Source organism: Dreissena polymorpha, chromosome 2 (genome assembly GCF_020536995.1).
Source record: "Dreissena polymorpha isolate Duluth1 chromosome 2, UMN_Dpol_1.0, whole genome shotgun sequence".
NCBI classification, from domain to species: domain Eukaryota; kingdom Metazoa; phylum Mollusca; class Bivalvia; order Myida; family Dreissenidae; genus Dreissena; species Dreissena polymorpha.
The window spans coordinates 136,440,340-136,462,348 of NC_068356.1; the positions used below are offsets into that span (position 1 = coordinate 136,440,340).

Genomic DNA, 22,009 nt, shown 5'->3' on the forward strand with positions numbered 1-22,009 from the left:
TCCAAAATCAAACGATATTAAATCTCCGCGAACGCCAATCACAATGTGACATTTGAAAGCTCTTAACGGAATAGTTCTTAAGATATTGACTGTAAACCAATGTTGACCAAAGTATGACGGCAAACTAATGGACGGATAGGCCAAATCAATATGTGTCCCCTAGTTTCAATAGGGGAGCCAATATAGTACTAATACAACGGTTCATAGTATTTTTATTTGAACTCGCAACACTTTTCCACAGTACAATACTATTCCCATTTAAATGTGATAACTTGTAGTTATCTACTTTAAATAGTGTGCAGGAACAGACTTTGATCAGCAAAAACACATCACTAACATAAACATGTATATCTCTTAAAGGCACATAAACTATATTATTTCCATAACAAATTCAATGTTTAAGCAATAACTTGTACACAAAATAAATGCAACATTTTGCACATAGAGACCCTCATAACCATACCATTTCTAAAAGATAATTCCGATCCAAATTAATTAAAAAAGATAGTTCATGCATATCGAATGCATGACATATCTTGCGTGGAGTTCTGTCTTACATTGTTTATTATATGTTTAACATACATCTTTTCACAGCTACTCTGCAGTTAAATGTTTTCTGCCATCTTTCAAGATGTCAACATTAAGTTTCTAAACCTTCAAGCAAACAATGTTTTCCCTACCGCACATTCAAAGAAATATTCACGTATAAAGTCATGGGAAGTGCCCATATAAAAAATCAATAAATAGTGCTGATTTATTAAGAGAGCAAAGCATTGCACAACTGAAATATTTAGTATAATGCAACCTCTACAGAATAAACATTGGTTATTAATGATGGAGAAAAACAACAGGAGTTGTGTAATGTGCTTTGTCTAAACCAGACACCGACAATGCATGTTGGCGAGAATATAGACACTTCAATTTAATTAGCTAGACAATACAATGTATGAAACCTAAATTAACAGATAACCTGGTTATAGTTTAGATAAATATTTTAACATTATTAAAATACTATTTGCAGTAATTTAAGGACTATGAAGAGATAAGTAAGACATAGGCACACACAAATATGCAATACATAAGAGTCTTTAATCAATATGACGTACACAAGCATTTTAAAAAAGGCATCTAAGCAGTGTATATACACCCTATATTTACGAATGCACAATGTTTATTTGGAATGGATGACAATATTAAAACATTATTGTAAAAAATGCATCTTAAAGTATTAATTAAGTTCAATACTAATATGAGTGTATGGTAACAATTGTTTGTTATGCATTTAAAGTAACGCAAAATGTAATTTTATTTTTTTATGTAATCAATATGATTTATTTGAAACATTTCACACAATGAACAAACATCAAGCTATTTTCAGCTGTTAAGCAACAGAACAATCATGTTTCATGCATTCAATTAAAGTTCAATATAAACAATCACATTTTTAAGGAAATATGGTCTAATGGTCGAGTGAAACAAACTGTAACACAAATAGTAAACAGCCGCTAGCATCAGCCGTAAGTAAATTCTTATCATGTATAATATAAATACAAGTACAATATGATTGCTACAATTTTCACATGTCTTAAAAAGACATTTTGAGCAGAACATTTCCTTTATCATCGCAATTGCAAAACTGTAAGCATTGTATGGACAACTAAATTTTAAGATTTCAAATAAATGACATTATATTTTTATTACACATGTTTTGTAACACTGAGTATCATATTGTACCATAGCTATTCATTCATTAAACAGACGTATATTAGTTTAGTAAGTATTCCACAAAATCCCAATACAAACTGATGGCTGAGAATAAAGAGTGTCATATTTTTAATAACTGTATGAATGTACTTGTTATGTTGAGAGATGAACAAAAACATTATCTAACAACGGATACAACTTTGTTTTTCAAGCAACAACATCCCTATATCTTACATACAAAGAGAGACAATTCAATTATTGACAAGTGTTAGCATGTTAAATCACTCTCGCTTGATTTCCAATTGACTGATTTCCAAGTTGAATATATTAATTTTTCTTAAGATAATGCAAAACAAAGTTAAACCAATCTTTCAATAGTTGCTTGACTTTATTTAGTGAAAGGCATTACACATACTAGTAACAAGATGTTCCTATTGTCTAAAGGATATTTGCCTCTTCAGAATGTGTTGTTCTGTATCATTTAGAAAGTTTTTAATGAGCATCTCCACAAGCAATGTTTTTTTATATTATCTGGCACCTAAAAGATGTACATGATGAAAATTGTTATAACAAATAAATGTTAACAGCGAAAATCAAAATGGCAACAATAAACGCATGATTTACATTGCAAATACAATCATTTCACAATCGCTATATATACAAGTGACTAATGTACTGACCGATATATACAGTGAGCACGAATTATTGGTCAAGTTAATCTGGTCGTCTAAATGCCTATACACAAACATATAAAGCATAATAAACTTTACAAAAACAAAAAAATAATTATCATAACTTTGGCCATTTTTCCTACACCTCATATTTTCGTTTTTAAATACTCAGTTCCAAAACAAATAAAGCATTTTAAGCAACACAAAAGTCATTCATAAATCATATTCATGCAAATTAATAAATAACTGGTCGTGAATACAGAATAGACAATTTAAGGAAGATTAAATGATTTTGTCTAAAATTAATCAATATTTTCAAGAAATTGTTAGACAATAAACAATATTCTTGATAAAAACCTGACACCAATGGGCACACTTAAGAGTATCAAAGCCATAGCATAAACATTCTCCATCTGGCTTAACAATTCTTGTAACTACCACCTCTATATTACAGGTTAAGCCACAAAAAACTGAAGCATGTCTCATTACATGAAAATAATACATTTCTTTAAATTTTGTCGAAGTTACCAGCATCATTTAAACAGCTTTGACAAATGTCAAAATCAACATTCATAGACATATATTTACTAACATTATATTTTCCTTAACATTTCCAAAATAAAATGTCATAAAACAGACACAGTAATTGGATAGACTTGTAAATTTTGCGCTTAAAATACTATATAACATTATTTCTTTTATCAAGTAATCTTAATCTTATTATATTTAAATATAGTTATTTAAAGCCTTCAACATAAAATGACTGACAGCATCATAGTTCCAATAAAACATGAACGATTGTTTTTCTTTGAACACAACTTAGTGGTCACTTAAAAACATTGCTGGCCACAAGACTTTCTTGCTTTCCATTTTTTGTTGTGATTTGTCACTATGCGATTTCTGTCTGAATCAAATCACTAATTTTCCACGTGTCCCAATTCCAAAGATGAGACATTCAATTGTACATGTTCACACCAGACATGGGGTATGTAGAGACCTTTAATTGTACACGTTCACACCAGACATGAGGTATGTAGAGACCTTCAATTGTACATGTTCACATCAGACATGGGGTATGCAGAGACCTTCAATTGTACATGTTCACACCAGACACGGGGTATGTAGAGACCTTCAATTGTACATGTTCACACCAGACATGAGGTATGTAGAGACCTGCAATTGTACATGTTCACACCAGACATGAGGTATGTAGAGACCTTCAATTGATCATATTTTCACCAGACATGGGGTATGTAGAGACCTTCAATTGTACATGTTCACACCCAACATGGGGTATGCAGAGACCTGCAATTGTACATGTTCACACCAGACATGGGATATGCAGAGACCTGCAATTGTACATGTTCACACTAGACATGGAGTATGTAGAGACCTTCAATTGTATATGTTCACACCAGACATGAGGTATGTAGAGACCTTCAATTGTACATGTTCACACCAGACATGAGGTATGTAGAGACCTTCAATTGTACATGTTCACACCAGACATGAGGTATGCAGAGACCTTCAATTGTACATGTTCACACCAGACATGAGGTATGTAGAGACCTTCAATTGTACATGTTCACACCAGACATGAGGTATGCAGAGACCTTCAATTGTACATGTTCACACCAGACATGAGGTATGTAGAGACCTTCAATTGTACATGTTCACACCAGACATGGGGTATGCAGAGACCTTCAATTGTACATGTTCACACCAGACATGGAGTATGTAGAGACCTTCAATTGTACATGTTCACACCAGACATGGGGTATGTAGAGACTTTCAATTGTACATGTTCACACCAGACATGGAGTATGCAGAGACCTTCAATTGTACATGTTCACATCAGACATGGGGTATGTAGAGACCTTCAATTGTACATGTTCACACCAGACACGGGGTATGTAGAGACCTTCAATTGTACATGTTCACACCAGACATGAGGTATGTAGAGACCTTCAATTGTACATGTTCCCACCAGACATGGAGTATGTAGAGATCTTCAATTGAACATGTTCACACCAGACATGGAGTATGTAGAGACCTTCAATTGTACATGTTCACACCAGACATGGGGTATGTAGAGACCTTCAATTGTACATGTTCACACCTGACATGGGGTATGTAGAGACCTTCAATTGTACATGTTCACACCAGACACGGGGTATGTAGAGTCCTTCCATTGTACATGTTCACACCAGACATGGAGTATGCAGAGACCTTCAATTGTACATGTTCACACCAGACATGAGGTATGTAGAGACCTTCAATTGTACATGTTCACACCAGACATGGAGTATGTAGAGACCTTCAATTGTACATGTTCACACCAGACATGAGGTATGTAGAGACCTTCAATTGTACATGTTCACACCAGACATGGAGTATGTAGAGATCTTCAATTGTACATGTTCACACCAGACATGGAGTATGTAGAGATCTTCAATTGTACATGTTCACACCAGACATGGAGTATGTAGAGACCTTCAATTGTACATGTTCACACCAGACATGGAGTATGTAGAGATCTTCAATTGTACATGTTCACACCAGACATGGAGTATGTAGAGACCTTCAATTGTACATGTTCACAGCAGACATGGAGTATGTAGAGACATTCAATTGTACATGTTCACACCAGACACGGGGTATGTAGAGACAAGCACATCTTAAACAGCCTTTATATCTCTGAGCTTTTTCGGTATGGGGTTAATATGATAACAACGGTAGCAGCAGGCTGTCCTTCTGATTTGCTGGTTTGATTTCGTCAAGGTACGTCTGAAAAAAGAAAGATTCATAACAGTTAATGTCAGTTGTTCATTGTATGTGTTACGGATGATAAACAAGAACAAAAATAGCACTTTTATACATTGAGTTACATGAAAAGTTAATCATAACCACTTTATTACCAACTAACTATAAATCTTACCATCAATCAGGAAATATGGGTTGATATTCGAGAAACATACATTTCTTCCATTGGAAAAATATCACCTTATCATTTATAACAATAAGACAGGGCAAACTAGCCAATAGCAAATAAAACGTGCTGGAGAAGAGTTTTACTGAGATGTATGTGTGAGGTAGGCAAAAGGCAACCGATGCAACCACAATTTACTTTTGACTGAAAACTTCACTACTATAAAATAAATGAACCAATACTAGAGCTTTGTCACGGACGTGACAAATACCCCCACATGCCGCATTGACACAGGTTATTTTGCATGTTGTCTTCACAAAAAAGCGCACACCATGATCAATGTTTAAAACGCACTAAGTGACCCCGTGACCTAGTTTTTGACCCGGCAAGGCCCATGTTCGAACTTGAACTAAACATCATATAGCTACAACTTCTGACAAAGTTTGGTGAAGCTCTGATGAAAACTACTTGAACAACTAAAAACGAATAATAATGCTGTAATACGTGATCAAAACGAAATATTAAAACACTGCCAAATTTTATGAGAATCTTTATAAAAAAGACAACAATATAGATATAAACATCATGAACGTTTCCATACCAATATCTGCAATAAAATAAACCCAGAACAAACGCAAAATGAACAAAGATACCTATCAGAGTATGAATGCGATAAAGCACTGCTAGACATGAAAAACAATAAAAGTCCAGGATCAGATGGCATATCTGCAGAATTTTACAAAATATTTTGGAATTATATTAAGCAATATGTCGTTAATTCTCTTAACTATTCTTTAGACACCAATAATCTAACAGAATTGCAAAAACAAAGCATAATTACTTTACTACCTAAGACCGCAAAGGACACCCTTTTGATCGATAACTGGAGACCCATCTCGCTTTTTAACGTTGATTACAAAATAGCTACAAAATCAATTGCCAATCGTATAAAACCTCTTTTAAATAATATAACCAGTGTAAATCAAACAGGATTTATCAAAGGAAGATGTAATGGCGAAAATGTAAGACTTTTGCATGAAATTATTGAACTAATGGATGAAAGTAACGAAAACGGTCTCCTATTTTTTCCGATATAATAAAGCCTTCGACAGTATGGATCATGGGCTTATGTTTAAATGCCTCGCCATTTCAGATTTAGTGAGCACACCTTACAGTGGGTAATGCTATTTTATAAAGATGCAACATCACGCGTTACAAATAATGGTAATTTTTCAGATTTTTAGGAAATACGAAAATTTACGAAATAACAGAAAATACAAAAGCTTGCAAAATGGTATATAAAGCACTTGGGGTAGTACGCAAACTTTAACATAGCTTTATCAATAATACATTCTAAGTATATAAGGGGCAATATTTCTGTCAAAATGCTTGATACAGTTGTCTGCTCTTGTTTATAGGTTGGGGTCATGTTGGTAAACAAGTATGCAAAATATGAAAGCAATATGTCAAGGAAAAATTGGGGTAGTACGAAAACGTTAACATTTGCACGCTAATGGAAACGCCGACATCGGGGTGAGTAGGATAGCTCCACAATATATTTTCAAATATAATAGTCGAGCAAAAAATGGAATAAAAAAAGAAAACTACTTGAATAAGAGAGCGGACACCATGCTTAATTTTTAAAAGTACTAGACACCATGCTCAATTTTCAAAACGCACTTAGTGACCCCATGACCTAGTTTTGACCCGGCATGACCCACATTCGAACTTGACCTAGACATCATCTGACCAAGTTTGGTGAAGATCGGATGAAAACAACTTGAATTAGAAAGCGGAGACTTAATACGGACTGACCGACGGACCGACCGACCGACAGACTAGCTCACACACGACCAAAAAAACCCACAGCTGGATTGAAAGATGTATTGACACACAATGTTAAATCTACATGCACCCACCAATCTCTGAAAGTAAGGCCATGGAAAAGGAAAACTAACCCAAGGTTCGCTCTGCATGATGTTCATAGAATGAGGGTTGTGGAGCATGGGGATCTCATAATCTGGAGACGATGACTGCAAATGCTCCTGGGATATACTCATTGCTCTGCTACCCAGGTTTTCTGGAATAAAAGTAAATCATGCCTCAAACAAAACAACGGACGGAGACTAATACTAATGGAAACGATTCTCACACTAATTGTGACAGTGACTTTGACCTTTAACCTGGTGACCCCAATTTCAATAGGGCACATCTACCGTCCATGGTCAGTGTACATGTGAAGCATCGAGCCAATAGGTCAATTTGTTGACGATTGATTGATCGGAAAAGAATTTTCGCATGTATTGTGACATTGATCTTTGACCTAGCGACCCCATTTTCGATAGGGGTCATCTACTGTCCAAGGCAAATGTATATGTGAAGTATCAAGCCTATTGGTCAATTTGCTGACGAGTTATTGATCAGATCATTTTCACAATTATTTTGACAGTGACCTTGACCTTTGAACAAGTGACCCCAATTTCAATAGAGGTCATCTACTGTCTAAGACCGATTCACATGTGAAGTATGAAGCCAATATATCAATTCGTTGACGAGTTAGTTATAGGAAATCAACTGGTCTACCAACACACGAACGACAGACCGGCAAACATCCCGCAAATAATATACCCCCTCTGCTTTGAAGGGGCATAAAATACACGTGGCGGGTTAACAAGAAATGGTTTAAATATACTTGTTCTAGAAAAAGTGTTATACATTTATGAAGATTTACCAAATGCAACACTTTTTTTATGTTTTAGTACAATAACAAAAACTAAAGTGAGAACAGTTAAAAAGTAATTTACTTGTGTTTTATTTTGAAATCACTTGAATTTACAGGGTATACATTTACGCACTGTTATTTTTTAAAGACAAAATTAACATTGAATACATTGATATAGTGACTCATCTGAGAATACGCCAAAGACAAGTGCAAGTATGACAGCTTGTTTATTGCAGTAGACATGTGCACAGGTCGGTACTGGATTAGTCTCTTTATAGGCAGGACTCTATTTCTAATAGGGGTCAGATGCAAAGTCGTATACACACTTTTTTTAATTGCATCCTTACAAACTGACAAAATGTATGGTGGAAAAAACGTGTCAGAATAAGTGCACTGTTGTATATTAATTGAATATTTTAAATTGATTTACGACAAACACAATGTCCTATTGATATTCAACACACATTTGCATTTTTTAGAAAAACAAGAGCTTGTCACAATAGTGCCAAATCCCTGCCGAAATGTGTTTGCTTGTATGACAACATTTGTTTTAGAGAGTAGAATAATATTTGTAAAACATGGCACCTGTGCCATCCATTTATATTTCAAGGATCAATTAGTTATATAGTGTTTGAGATATGCTGTAGAGAATAAAATAAAAGGAAATAAAAGAAAGTGAGGTAATTAAAGAAGAGGACTATAAAAAGTTACTGTTCTTTGTCACTGTATTTTTCCTTAAACTCATCTATTTATTTTACAGTGAATTCTTCGTTGTTCAAATTAAAATATTATTGTAAATAAGATAAAGGGAGATATTAAAAATTGAAAAGCTAAAATATGTACTATAACATTTAATTAAATGTAATTAAATAATATAAATAAATAAAATATAATATATTTTTTTTTAAATAAATGAGATAATTAGAAAACTACGGCCAAAAGAGTTATGGTTCATGTTCACTGCACTTCTCCTAATCGACATCTGTTTATATTTCTAGTTTCAAGTAAATCCCTTCAGTAGATTAAGAGTTATGCTCCCCACAAAAATTTACTTGTAAATAAAATAAATGGAGGTAATTCAAAAACTAAGGTAGATAAATTATGGTTCTTAGTAAGTGCACTTCTCCTACTTGCCATCTGTTTATTTTTTTTAAGTTTCAAGTTAATCCCTTCAGTAGATTCAGAGTTATGCTCCGGACAAAAAATTACTTTGAAATTAAATACAGGGGGATAATTCCAAAAAAAAGTAGATAGAGTTATGGTTCTTAGTCACTGCACTTCTGCTACTTGCCATCTGTTTATATTTCAAGTTTTACGTAAATCCCTTCAGGAAATTAAGAATTATGCTCCGGACAAAAAATTACTTTAATATTAAATAAAGGAAGATAATTCAAAATCTTAGGTAGATATAGTTCTGGTTCTTAGTCACTGCACTTTCCCTTCTTGCCATCTGTTTATATTTCAAGTTTAAAGTAAATCCCTTCAGTAGATTTAGAGTTATGCTCCGGACAAAAATTTACTTTAAAATTATATAAAAGGGGAGATAATTAAAAAACCTAGGTAGACATAGTTATGGTTCTTGGTCACTGCAATTGTCCTAGTTGCCATCGGAGTTATGCTCTGGACAAAGTTTCGGACGGACGGACGGACAGACGAAGGGATACTAATACTATTAAAATAATTTACTGGCTGACTGATGTTGAACACAAATATTGTTATAATTGTTCTCATATTTTTACTTCAGTGAATAATATTAAATCTATATTTTAACTACATACATATATATTCTTACCTAACTAAATCATATAATAATTAGGTTTAAAATAAACCCATACATACCAGATAAGGTAAGCCGCTGGAAACTCTCGTATTGTGTATTGGCCTCCACTGCTGAAGTGAGGACACTCATTTCGTCATTGCAGTCTCGGATGTCCTATTGTGAAGTCATCTTGTTTATTGAAAATGATATACACTATTTTAAGGGAAATGTTTAAAGATATAGTCCTGTCCTGTTTTTTTCTTTCTGTAGAAATTCTGTGAGTGATTGAGCAATATTTAAATGAAAATGTTAATACAGATAGATGGTTCTGTTGATGCCCTGTTGTTGATGTCATTTTGACAAATACAAACATGTAAAAAATACGAATTTAAAGGTAAATGTTAATAAATTTACTTAGTGATGCCCTGTTCTGCAGTCATTTTGTTTACAAATACAGATGGAACAATATAAAATAGCTTGATCATCGAGTTTTCAATATCATTTTTCAAACATTATTAAAACACAGTTTATGGAATAACCTACAGTAATAAATATACAAAATTAAAAAAAGAAAATCATAAAAGCTGCCTTCTTTTAGTTTCTAAACTGAGATTATTAATATTATTATGTATCAAAAGAAGTAAAAGCAATTTACAATAACATACTGCAAAATATTGGTATACACTGTGTAGTTATATGTAGCCACTTTTAAATGTGCTTTAGTTATGTCATTTGGGTCAGTCAAAGTACTCATAAAATCTGTGAACAAGTACCTTTTAAACCTTACATGTTCTTACTGCAGTGACTATCTAAGCCCAAGTGACCTTATACCTGACCATTAGGTGTGTACAAGGGCAAGGTTACAGTCCCGTTGGAGGTTTTCATCGCAAGGCACCGGGTGGTTTTGGGCCACCCTCAACCTGGTAAGTAAAAGAATGGCAGAGTGATTAAATCAAACAATAAATCAAAGCATAGTCAACATATTACTAGGCCGTTACTCCTCCCATTGGCCATTCCGTATTACATGGTGTAATGTAAACAAACACTCCTTATTAAATTAAAATGCTTATTATCTAAATAAATTTATATTCATAAACATCATATTTATTGATTTCCACTGATGTATATTGCTTAACTTACGTTTTTGTCATTGTATTTGTATAATATTATTGTTCATTGATTCTCATTTATTTAATAAATCCGCCATTTCACATTACGTTCATTGGCATATATTTTACTTTAACGGTCGTCACTTGTCAGTGACGTCATGCCTGAAAAAGTATAAATAGCGGATTCCAAAGTAAACAAGTTTCAGTTTGGAATACAGATTTAAACGAAAAACATCCGGTTAGATAGATTATTTACACAAGAAAAAGATTATGATACAGAATAAGATGCAGGTACGAATATTTTATTATTGATTGTATATGATATTTTTTGGATATATGCTTTTGTTGTAATAAAAATAATAATGAAACTGAAATTGAAAGTAAAATTAGAAATTTTGAATGAACCCTTTGTTTTATTTTGTTATACGGCATAACAATATCGATATGCTTAAATATGTTTGGAAATGAATTTTTGATAATGACTAAAAATTATAAAGAAATTCATACTTTAATTTGTGCATGAATACTTGTATAAGCTACCTTTCATATGCGTCAGTGTTGTTCATGTATTGTTTCATATACAATTAAGATCATACACAGGAATCAGCAAATATCTTCTTAAAATCCATTTGTTTTATTAAAACAATCCATGTTGAGTGGACTTTGCAACAGACCGTGGCAAATAGGAAGCTCAAACGTGGAAGACAAATTACTTGACTGCTGCTTTGGCGACGTGGCTTGGTCGTAAGGATACTGCTAGACACTGACCAAGATCAGTCAAAAGACAAATATACATGTATTCTGGAGTATTGGTCATTTTCAAAATGATTGTTCCTTCATCGAACACTATTGATTACAAGTTATACGAATGCTTTATTCTTTTCTTTAAACAAAAATATTCACACAACTTTACACAACTGTGGGCACAATGTTAGTTATTAACCCTGAATAGAATATAAGTTACACAGCCTCTGAATTCCCATGTGTGGTGAGATACAGTGTTATTAATTTGATCTTGTGCAAAAGTGACTTGACCAATGATAATTTAGGGCTTTGTCACAAGATGACCATCTACCAATCAAAGCAAGACTTCATGGGGATCAAACAACTGAAGTATCAATTTAATCCTGTTAGAAATGTAGATGTCGTTTGATAAAATCTTTTTACATTATATGCAGACAAAACGCTCATTTTACTGACCAACTACATGTAATGGTGGATGATTTCATCGCTAGGCACTGAACATTGCGGGGTGACCCTTAACCTGGTTAGGAAGAGAGGCAAAGTGATAAAAATCAAACAATAAATTAAAGCAAAGTAAAAAATATCGATATACTTAGATATGTGTTGCAACTAATGTTTGCAAATAAATTAAATTATCAAGAAATTCATACTTTAGTTTGTGCATTAATACTTGTATTAGCTTTCATGCATATGCATCAGTGTTGTTGATGAAAGTGCGTTATAAAGTACGATCTTACACGAGAATCAGTAATTATGCTCTATAACTCCATTAGGTTTTATTAAAACAATCCATATTGTGACAACGTTGCTGAAAACTGTTACAACTAGGTAGCTCAAACGTGTAAGACAGCTTACTAGACTGCTACTGTTGTTTTTGCTGCTGCGTCGACGTGGCTTGGTACTGCAAAACACTTAACAAGATAAGCTAAAAGACATATGCTTGGCAATTTGTCAAAATGCAACATAATATTTCACAATGGCTCCTTCATGAACATGATTGATTACAAGGGATGCAAGTGACTATGCTTTATTTGTTTTTAGACACTACTATTCAAACAACTTTGCGCAACTGTGGACACAATGTTAGTTATAACCCAGAATTGCATATAGGTTACAGCGCAAATGTGGGCAAAATGTTAGTTAAAACCCTGATTAGAATATAAGTTTCATATCTTCTGATTTCCCATGTATGGTGAGATACTGAAAGTAAAATAATACTGGGTAAAAGAGTGACTTGGCCAATGAAACGATGGGGCTTTGCATGCAAAAAAAATCACCACTTATCACTTACTGTTCAATGGTTTCACACAATTTAAGTTCCAATTTAATCCTTTGAGAAATTTAGATTTGATACAAATCTTTTTATAATATATGCAAAAAATGCCGCATTGACTAAACAACTAACAGAAAATTGACTCCAATATACCCTCTACAAAACGTGGTTTGTGGAGTCTTATTATCATTAATTCACATCAATTGCTGTGAGATTGAGATGTTCAGAAATAAGTAAGGCCACGGGTGCATCATGAACCTGCGTCCAAGGCTGAGGCTATTGCTGAAGACCTGAGTAGTACCGGTTTGACATTCAGCCTGGAATCTCATTTCACTTAAGGGTCACGTATGGCGCAGTCGCACTCAGCGAGGTTTTCAGGAAGGGTGTCCTCTGAAATCAAATATCAACGAAGTGAATATCTAGTTGCATCAGCAGAAGGTCATTCTTATATTTACTGCAAGGTCCAACCTTGACAACAAGTCACCATTTGACATTAAATTAGGCACAGTATAAAGAAGTGAAACTCCAGCTGCTGGAGTAGTATTGAATTATTATTATAAACAATTAGAAGGTCCTTTATTTAAGGCAAGTGACAGATTGCCCAAACAGTACAAAACAGCACAATACAAAACAACATAAACACAAATAAGAATAAAGCTGGGGTCAGCGCCTAGGAACGGTCAATGCAAAGCATTGGGGGTTTAAACGGGTTTTGGAGCGCTCAACCTCACACTTGGCCCAGCAATATTTATAATACATTTAAGTGTAAATAAAATTTAACCTCATAGCATTGTAACTCAAATTAAACAATAATAAAAGGGAATTAAAAAGCATTCAATTTAATTACCATTTAATTACTCAATGGTATTGAAGATGCCAGAGCAACAGAGTTACAACTTTTTGAGGAACGATGGAATGAAACTATGAACAAGTGTCATCTACATTCCTTCTTTATAGAAAAAGATTTAAAAATATAGCATCCACACAGGCCATAAACTATTCAAGACAATATAACACTGTTTTGCAATGTGACAGTACACTTAAAACTGTATAAACTGTCAGGAAAATTACGCCGATTGCATAAATTCTGATGGCATTTATGCTCAGACAAGTAGCATTTTTTCAGGCAGTTCATACACACACAAAAATTAAGAACGAGAATGCCAACAAAATACACCCAGTTACAAGACTGGTTTACATGGATCGTGAGTACATTGGCACACATGTTTACTGGTCATTTTTTCTTCATTAAATAAGTACAGAGAATCTGGCTTGTTACTAAACTTGTACACGATATTCTGCCCACAAACATAATTTACAACTTTCATGAAGATTCAACTTGAAATAGTGAGCAGATGTAATAATAGTGGATGCCAACTGCCCAACAGCCAACATGCAGCTGCTGCTGGTTGATCTATTATACATGTACCTTGCAGGAATAACCAGGCTAATCAGGGACAACACTTTCCGCTTTTATAGAATTTTTGTTTTAAAGAAATATGTTCTTAGCAAAATCCAGTTTAGGCGGTAAGTGGTGTCCCTGATTGGAGTCAAACTCTTTACGCATTCAACCTGTTTCCCAGTGCAAGGCTCATATATGATTTTAAAGTTTCTATTACTCTTATAATTACAACACAAATTTAAGTGAACATAATCTGTTATATCTAATCATTTAAACGTGTTGTTTCTGTTTTAATTTTTGATGAATGGCTTGGTGTAAACATTGAACTCACTTTGCCATAGACAAAAGTAACCAAACAATGCTGAGGTTGGCATAAAAGACAATTTTGTAACTCGTGAATGAAATTAAAAACAAATGATGAATTTGCCTTGTTTTCAATTATGGAACATTTAGATTGCTTTAGAGCAAAATCGTTACATATAAGGGTTTTTTGATTTTCAGTTACTTAAAATACATATGGAATTGATTATGCTCTAAATCAATCTAAATATTCCATAATTGAAAACAATTCAAATGGTAGCTATCGATGTTCAATTTAAAATACAAATTTGAGGGTCAAGCTTGCACCTAATGCATTTTCTTCACATGTCTATATACAATACAATAGCTTGTGGCTGAACCCTTAAACTTAGGTAAGATAAACTGGTCAATTAATTGAAGAGCAGAAACCTCAGTTTGCATAGGGTTTAACCTTATTTGTTAAAACTTGATTCCATCTAAAGTATTAGGCAATACCACAGTGACCCCTTTTGCGATGGGAAGAGGACTTACCTATTGAGACGTACTGGTTGTGTTGTAGTTGGGGAACACCGTTCTCTGGGCCTGAACTTGTGAGTATAAGGCCTCTGTGAACAGATAAAAGGACCTTAGCGCATCCCAGAAATGTGTCCCTGTAAACCAAATAATTCAATGCATTCTGAAATGTCATCAATTACATTGTATGTAAATCAAGTTTGTTTGAGTAAAAAAAGGAATACATTATTTTTGAAAACTCTTGATACAAATGAGATATACACTAAACACTTCATACAAACATAGACTACTATATACTGTACACTAGAAGCAAACATTTTTCATCCATCTGAAACCAATATTTATTAAGTGCAGTTCAACAGCAAAAAGGTGGGACGGACATAAAGAAGAATGGAAGGAAGGATGGAGTGAATTACAACCGACAAGGACAAATCGGTACGAACCCCCCTTTGCCATTTCAAGGCAATTATGAAAATTAACGATAGCATAATGATTTTATTAAGTTAGCAGCCATGATAGAGTTTTATTTATATATAAAACGCACAAACTATTTAAATTGAAATTTGAAGTAAACAAGAGATGTGTTCGTCAGAAACACAATGCCCTCTATTGTGCTGCTTCGAAATAAAATTTCAATATATCATTTGGCAGGTTTTAAAATTATCTCCCTTTTAAAGCTTATTTCTTCCCTTGGATTGTAGTTTTTGACTTTTGACCTTGAGGGATTACCATGACCTTTCACCACTCAAAATGTGCAGCTTCATGAGATACACATGCATGTCAAATATCAAGTTGCTAGCTTCAATATTGCAAAAGTTATGGCCAATATAAAAGTTTTCGGACGGACGGACAGACTGACTGACTGACAGACAGTTCAACTGCTATATGCCACCCTACCAGGGGCATACAAACTGAACATTATACATAGTAAATGACAGTACCAATGTACCTTATGGATGAGGTAATTTCGGCCCCACAGCAGGAAAGTTTGGAGCCCAAGGTTTAGACAGGCTTCACCATGCAGATAGAACATGTTGAGCATTTGCCCCAAGGTCCTGGGCCAGGAAGTGTTGCTGGGCGTCTGGGCCCAGCTGACCAGAGATCCTGTTTTTCAGCAGAGTACCGATCTATTGATTGCTAGGAACTAGCTCTTAAAACAAAATTCGGCAATTTAAATAAATATTGAAAATAAATGAAGATAATAATTGTATAATGTGCTGAAGGGATTAAATAATTGTTTTACTTAAATTAAATAGAATTTAATAATTAAATTAGATTTTTTTATTGCAAGGAGAAACTGTTGTTCAAGGGCTAAATTTCAGCAGAAAAATATACAAAACTATGCCCTGACCTTTGATTAAAACTGATATCAGATTAACTTTTATTTGCTATTTATTTACCAAGTTTGATAAATCATAGAATTCACATTTTATGCTAGGAACTTTTCCTCAATCAGGTAGAAAAAGGACTGACGTTAAGTGAACTATATGAGCCTCATTCTCGGATAAATAGGACTTAATGTATGTGCAGTCTTCACAGGCTAATCAGGGATGACACTTTAATAGGACTTAATGTATGTGCAGTCTGCACCGGCTAATATGGGATGACATTTTAATAGGACTTGATGTATGTGCAGTCTGCACAGGCTTATCTGGGATGACACTTTAATAGGACTTAATGTATGTGCAGTCTGCACAGGCTTATCTGGGATGACAATTTAATAGGACTTAATGTATGTGCAGTCTGCACAGGCTAATATGGGATGACATTTTAATAGGACTTAATGTATGTGCAGTCTGCACAGGCTAATATGAGATGACACTTTAATAGGGCTTAATGTATGTGCAGTCTGCACAGGCTAATCTGGGATGACAATTTAATAGTACTTAATGTATGTGCAATCTGCACAGGCTAGTCTGGGATGACACTTTAATAGGACTTAATGTATGTGCAGTCTGCACAGGCTCATCTGGGATGACAATTTAAGCACATACATGAAGCCCCATATCCCAGAACACTGCTCAGATACTACTTATTGTTCTTGTTGCTGCTGCTGCTGCTGCTGCTGCTGGGACTGGGCCATAGACAGAGATGGAGCAAGTCCTGACGCTGAAGTCGCCACCCCAAACCTGAGAATTGCCAATAACAACTGTTGTTGAATGGCGTCAATCGCATACTGCTCTCCAGGCCTAAGGTTCACATTATTCGAGAACAACATATCGAGGTCAGTCACATTAATGGACGTGTCATGCAACGCTTGCTCTACCTGTTGGATCAGATCGTTTCAGTTTGAGCGACTTGTCCGGCCTAATTTGTCGACGCCCATCATTCAATTGTTGCTAAGCGACATGGATGCTGAGACGGAAGTCAAACTCACCAAGGCTCTGCTGTTGGAAGTGTTGATGTAGCCAACATGGGAGGATATATTGATAGGAGGCTTGGTAGTCTGACGCAAGACGTCTTCATGCTGATTTTCTTAAGCAAGTTGTAGTATTTGTGCAAGAAGGGGGTTGTCATCGACTTTCATTTCAATGACGTTTGTCATGTTTGCTAGTAAAGTTCACTGAAAAGGAAATGGAAAGTAAACTAAAACCGGATTGTTTAGTGACACATGAATAAGCCTTGAAACACCTTACCTTACAGACCTGTTTTTTAAATGCCAAACATCGTGCCTATAATTGATATTTAAAATATTGCAATTAATTTTTCACCAATTAGAATTCAGAATAACGTAGTATCAATGTTTTACGTGCACCAACTTGAAATTGGAATTTTTGGGTTTGTAGTGAGGTGTTATATCTATTTTTTGTAAATCAAAAACAGGCATTACTTGAGCAGTTTAGAATGTGAGACTGTACACCTTTAATTGTGTAACTAAAGAACTTTAAATTTGAGACTACATAATTTTAAATGAGATTCTCAGCAATTAAAAATGTGTGACAACACAACTTTAAATGTTACAATCTACATATTTAAGTGTGAGTCTGCACACCTTTAAATGTGACAGTTTATGACTTATACCTGAGACTTAACAACTTTCAATGTGAGACAATACAACTATTTGGCATTTAATAAGAAACAATAGATGTGAGTTCAAAATAGTAATTAAACTTAGTGAAATAAGCAAACTAAAGCTTTGTCACAGATGTGACGAATACCCCCACATGCCGCATTGACACATAATATTTTGCATGTCGTCTTCACAAAAAAACAGCGGACACCATGCTCTATTCTTAAAACGCAATAGTGACCTCTTGACCTAGTTTTTCACACAGAAAGGCCCATGTTCTGACTTGGCCTTAAGATCATCTCCATAAAACTTCTGAACAAGTTTGGTGAAGATCGGATGTAAACTACTTGAATTAGAGAGCGGACACCTTGCTGAATGTTAAAAATGCACAAAGTGACCCGGTGACCTAGTTTTAGGCTTGGAATGGCCCATGTTCAAACTTGTCCTAGAGATCATTTAGAAAAAACTTGTGACCACGTTTGGTGAGGATTGGATGAAAACTACTTGAATTAGAGAGCGGACAACATGCTGAATGTTTAAAATGCACTAAGTGACACCGTGACCGAGTTTTTAACCCGACAAAGCCCATGTTTAAACTTGGCCTATACATCATGTGGTAAAGATCGGATGAAAACTACTTGAATTAGAGAACGGACACTAAATACGGATCGACAGACAGACCGACAGACTAGTTCACTCCTATACTACCTATATACCCCCCTAAACTTCGTTTGTGCGGGTATAATTAAGCCAGTTATTCTGATAAAAAACGTTATAATGTGCTATAACTAGGGGCTAGCTCTATGCAGAGTTTATTGTAACCATTTTTGGATTGGGACAATTCGTAAAAAATCATAGTGTTTTGAATTAAATTGGGAAAATGGTTGTAGTTTTTGCTAAACATAATTTAAAAATTGAGAATAAGTGCTATCAAGATAAATTGCACTAAGGTTCAACTTATAGAGCTGCATAAGGAAACAAACTCAAGATAAGATGTTTAAGATTAGGAATGGGACTCAAGTTTGGCCCCAATTTCGACAAAATGAATAACACTGTATGATCTCACCTGAAGCTCAAGAAGCTGAGCTGATATGCTGGCTTCGCTGATATTGCCAAAGGCTGAATTTGAGTTCTGATTAACTCAATGTTGCAACCTATCAAAACATTCTTTTTCTTGCGGGAAACCATGAATTGAGAACTTAAGCCAGTAATCATGGATAAAGACTTTTTGAGATAACAATGGGGCTGAATTTCAGCCCTAATTTCAACAACAAAATTAACACTGTAAGGTCTCACCTGAAGCTCAAGAAGCGGAGATGACATGCTGGCCTTGTTGATATTGCTAAGAGCCGAGTTTGAGTTCTGCTTTCTTCAGGTTGAGAGTCGAAGGGCGTACTGGACCACACAACAAAACTGCTAACATTTTTCAAAGCCTTCTCTTGCATCAATTCAATGCGAGGCCTTCTGGGCTTGGAGTGCTAAGTCCTCATACCAAACCCAGACATGTTCACTTTAAGCACCTTGTTCACAATAGTGGGCGTAATTTGCGGCTGTGGCACACCCCATGTATGTATGGATCTCTTAGTGTTTACAACAAGGTCTTTACTGCCTTTCTGTGTCATCATGGATGTATTGTGCTCTGGGTGTTTACAACCAAGTCTTTACTGTCAATCTGTGTCAGTATGGATGTATTTCGCTCTGGGTGTTTACATCCAAGTCATTACTGCCTTTCTGTGTCAGCATGGATGTATCGTGCTCTGAGTTCACAGCAAAGTCATTACTGCTTTTCTGTGTCAACAAGGATGTATTGTGCTCTGTGTTCACAACCAAGTCATAATTGCCTTTCTGTGTCAGCATGGATGTATTGTGCTCTGTGTTCACAGTCAAGTCATTACTGCCTTTCTGTGTCAGCATGGATATATTAAGCTCTGTGTTCACAGCCAAGTCATTACTGCCTTTCTGTGTCAGCACGGATGTATGTTGCTCTGTGTTCACAGCCAAGTCATTACTGCCTTTCTGTGTCAGCATGGATGTATTGTGCTCTGTGTTCAGAGCCAAGTCATTACTGCCTTTCTGTGTCAGCAAATGATGTATTGTGCTCTGGGTGTTCACAGCATAGTCATTACTGCTTTTCTGTGTCAGCATGGATATATCTTGCTCTGGGTGTTCACTGCATAGTCATTACTGCCTTTCTGTGTCAGCATGGATATATTGTGCTCTGGGTGTTCACAGCATAGTCGTGACTGCCTTTCTGTTTCCACATGGATGTAGCATGCTCTGGGTGTTCACAGCATAGTCATTACTGCCTTTCTGTGTCAGCATGGATGTAGCATGCTCTGGGTGTTCACAGAATAGTCATTACTGCCTTTCTGTGTCAGCATGGATGTAGCATGCTCTGGGTATTCACAACTAAGTCATTACTGCATTTCTTTGTTAGCAAGGATGTAGCGTGCTCTAGGTTTTCACCACTAAGTCATTACTGCCTTTTTGTGTCAGCATGGATGTATCGTGCTCTGGGTATTCACAACCAAGTCATTACTGCCTTTCTTTGTCGGTAATATTGCCAAAAGTCCGTTCTATTATGATATTTTGGCCGCTGAATGGACAATCTGGGGCAGTCCGTAACCCTACTGTCGTCTAAACTATCAACAGCAGAAGCATCCCACTAGGAAAGCTTATGCTTTTATTGTTCCTTGATTTTCTCCCGTTCAATTTCTGTTTGTCCCATAAAGATTGGAACAAGTTATTGAACTTTTTGTTCTTCAGGATATTTGTTGTGATGTCCAACAGCAACAACTGACTGTTAGCGTTACCATAACTACTGCTATAACTTTTCGTGTCTGAAAAACTCGTCCCTCTCAGGCCCACGCGGAACTCTAGCTTAACAAAACTACCCAGGCTTATGTGTGGACAACTCGACGTTTTACCAGAATCATGCTCAGAATTTCCTGCAGAACGGAGTTGTTCAACGATGCTGACTTTTTCAGTCAGGAGGTCAAGGGGAAGGAGTTAGAAGTCAGGGGAGGGGAAGGGTTGCTCTGGACTGGGGCTCCTGCAGGCGGGACTCGTGCGGTTGCTGGGCCAACTCGATATCAATGCTGGTGCTCTGCTGAAAACAACAACAACACAGTGGGTGATAGGAACTTGTAACAATTATATTATAATCTATAACAAACTATGCCTCTTGACTGGCTGTGAAGGTTTTCAACAACATGAATTTCTAATCCGGCATTTTATTGGTTCCTTGTCCTTAATAGCATGAACATAAATACAATTAAGTCATTTTGTATTAAAACAAGAAAAGTGTTGGCTAATGCTATACTTATCTGTACATTTATATCTATTATCTTGACTCCATTTCCAGAAATGTATTTTCATAAACCAATATGCGGATCACTAATGTTAGAAAGTGTCGTCCCAGATTAGCATGTGAAATTCACATAAGCTAATAAGGGAGGGTACTTTCTGACTAGACTGGATTTTCATAAAGAGGATTATTTGTTCAATGAAAAATACCTTTAAGAGGAAAGTGTTGTCCGTGATTAGCCTGTGCAAACTGCACAGGCTAATCTGTGACAACAATTTAAGCACATGCATTAGGCCCCATTTTTCCACATCACAGCTTGTTTATCTATTAGCCAATTTTTTGCTGCAAAACACAAAGAAGGAAAACCATTTGGTTAAAAATTTAATATTTTTAATTGTACTTATTCTATTAATCACATTACTTTTAAAATGTCATTACATATGTTTTGTTGTTATTATATGTTTCAATAAATGGGAGGCAACAATATTAATATTTAATAATAATATTAATGTCTCACCAACGCAAAAAAACACACACACATTATTTTACCTTGCCTTTACTGATCT

The 22,009-nt window shown here is 35.2% G+C and overlaps 1 long non-coding RNA gene across 8 annotated transcripts in view; it reads right to left on the reverse strand.

Moving 5' to 3' along the window:
• Positions 1-200: 200 nt before the first annotated feature.
• Positions 201-22,009, reverse strand: part of LOC127869141 (uncharacterized) — a 39,240-nt gene continuing 17,431 nt past the window's right edge. Inside the window, exons 5-18 of one of the 8 annotated variants that reach the window (XR_008044420.1) lie at positions 19,433-21,245; positions 16,076-17,689; positions 15,145-15,263; positions 12,494-13,301; positions 12,095-12,158; positions 10,559-10,705; positions 9,866-9,959; positions 7,263-7,384; positions 4,605-5,162; positions 4,429-4,516; positions 3,989-4,340; positions 3,901-3,944; positions 3,505-3,548; positions 201-3,372 (exon numbers count right to left, since the gene is read on the reverse strand). This is a non-coding gene — a long non-coding RNA (uncharacterized LOC127869141). Of the gene's footprint in view, positions 3,373-3,504; positions 3,549-3,608; positions 3,637-3,724; positions 4,341-4,428; positions 4,517-4,604; positions 5,163-7,262; positions 7,385-9,865; positions 9,960-10,558; positions 10,706-12,094; positions 12,159-12,493; positions 13,302-15,144; positions 15,264-16,075; positions 17,690-19,432; positions 21,246-22,009 lie in introns of those variants that run through there. The other 7 variants (XR_008044423.1, XR_008044424.1, XR_008044421.1 and 4 more) reach the window with 7 other exon arrangements.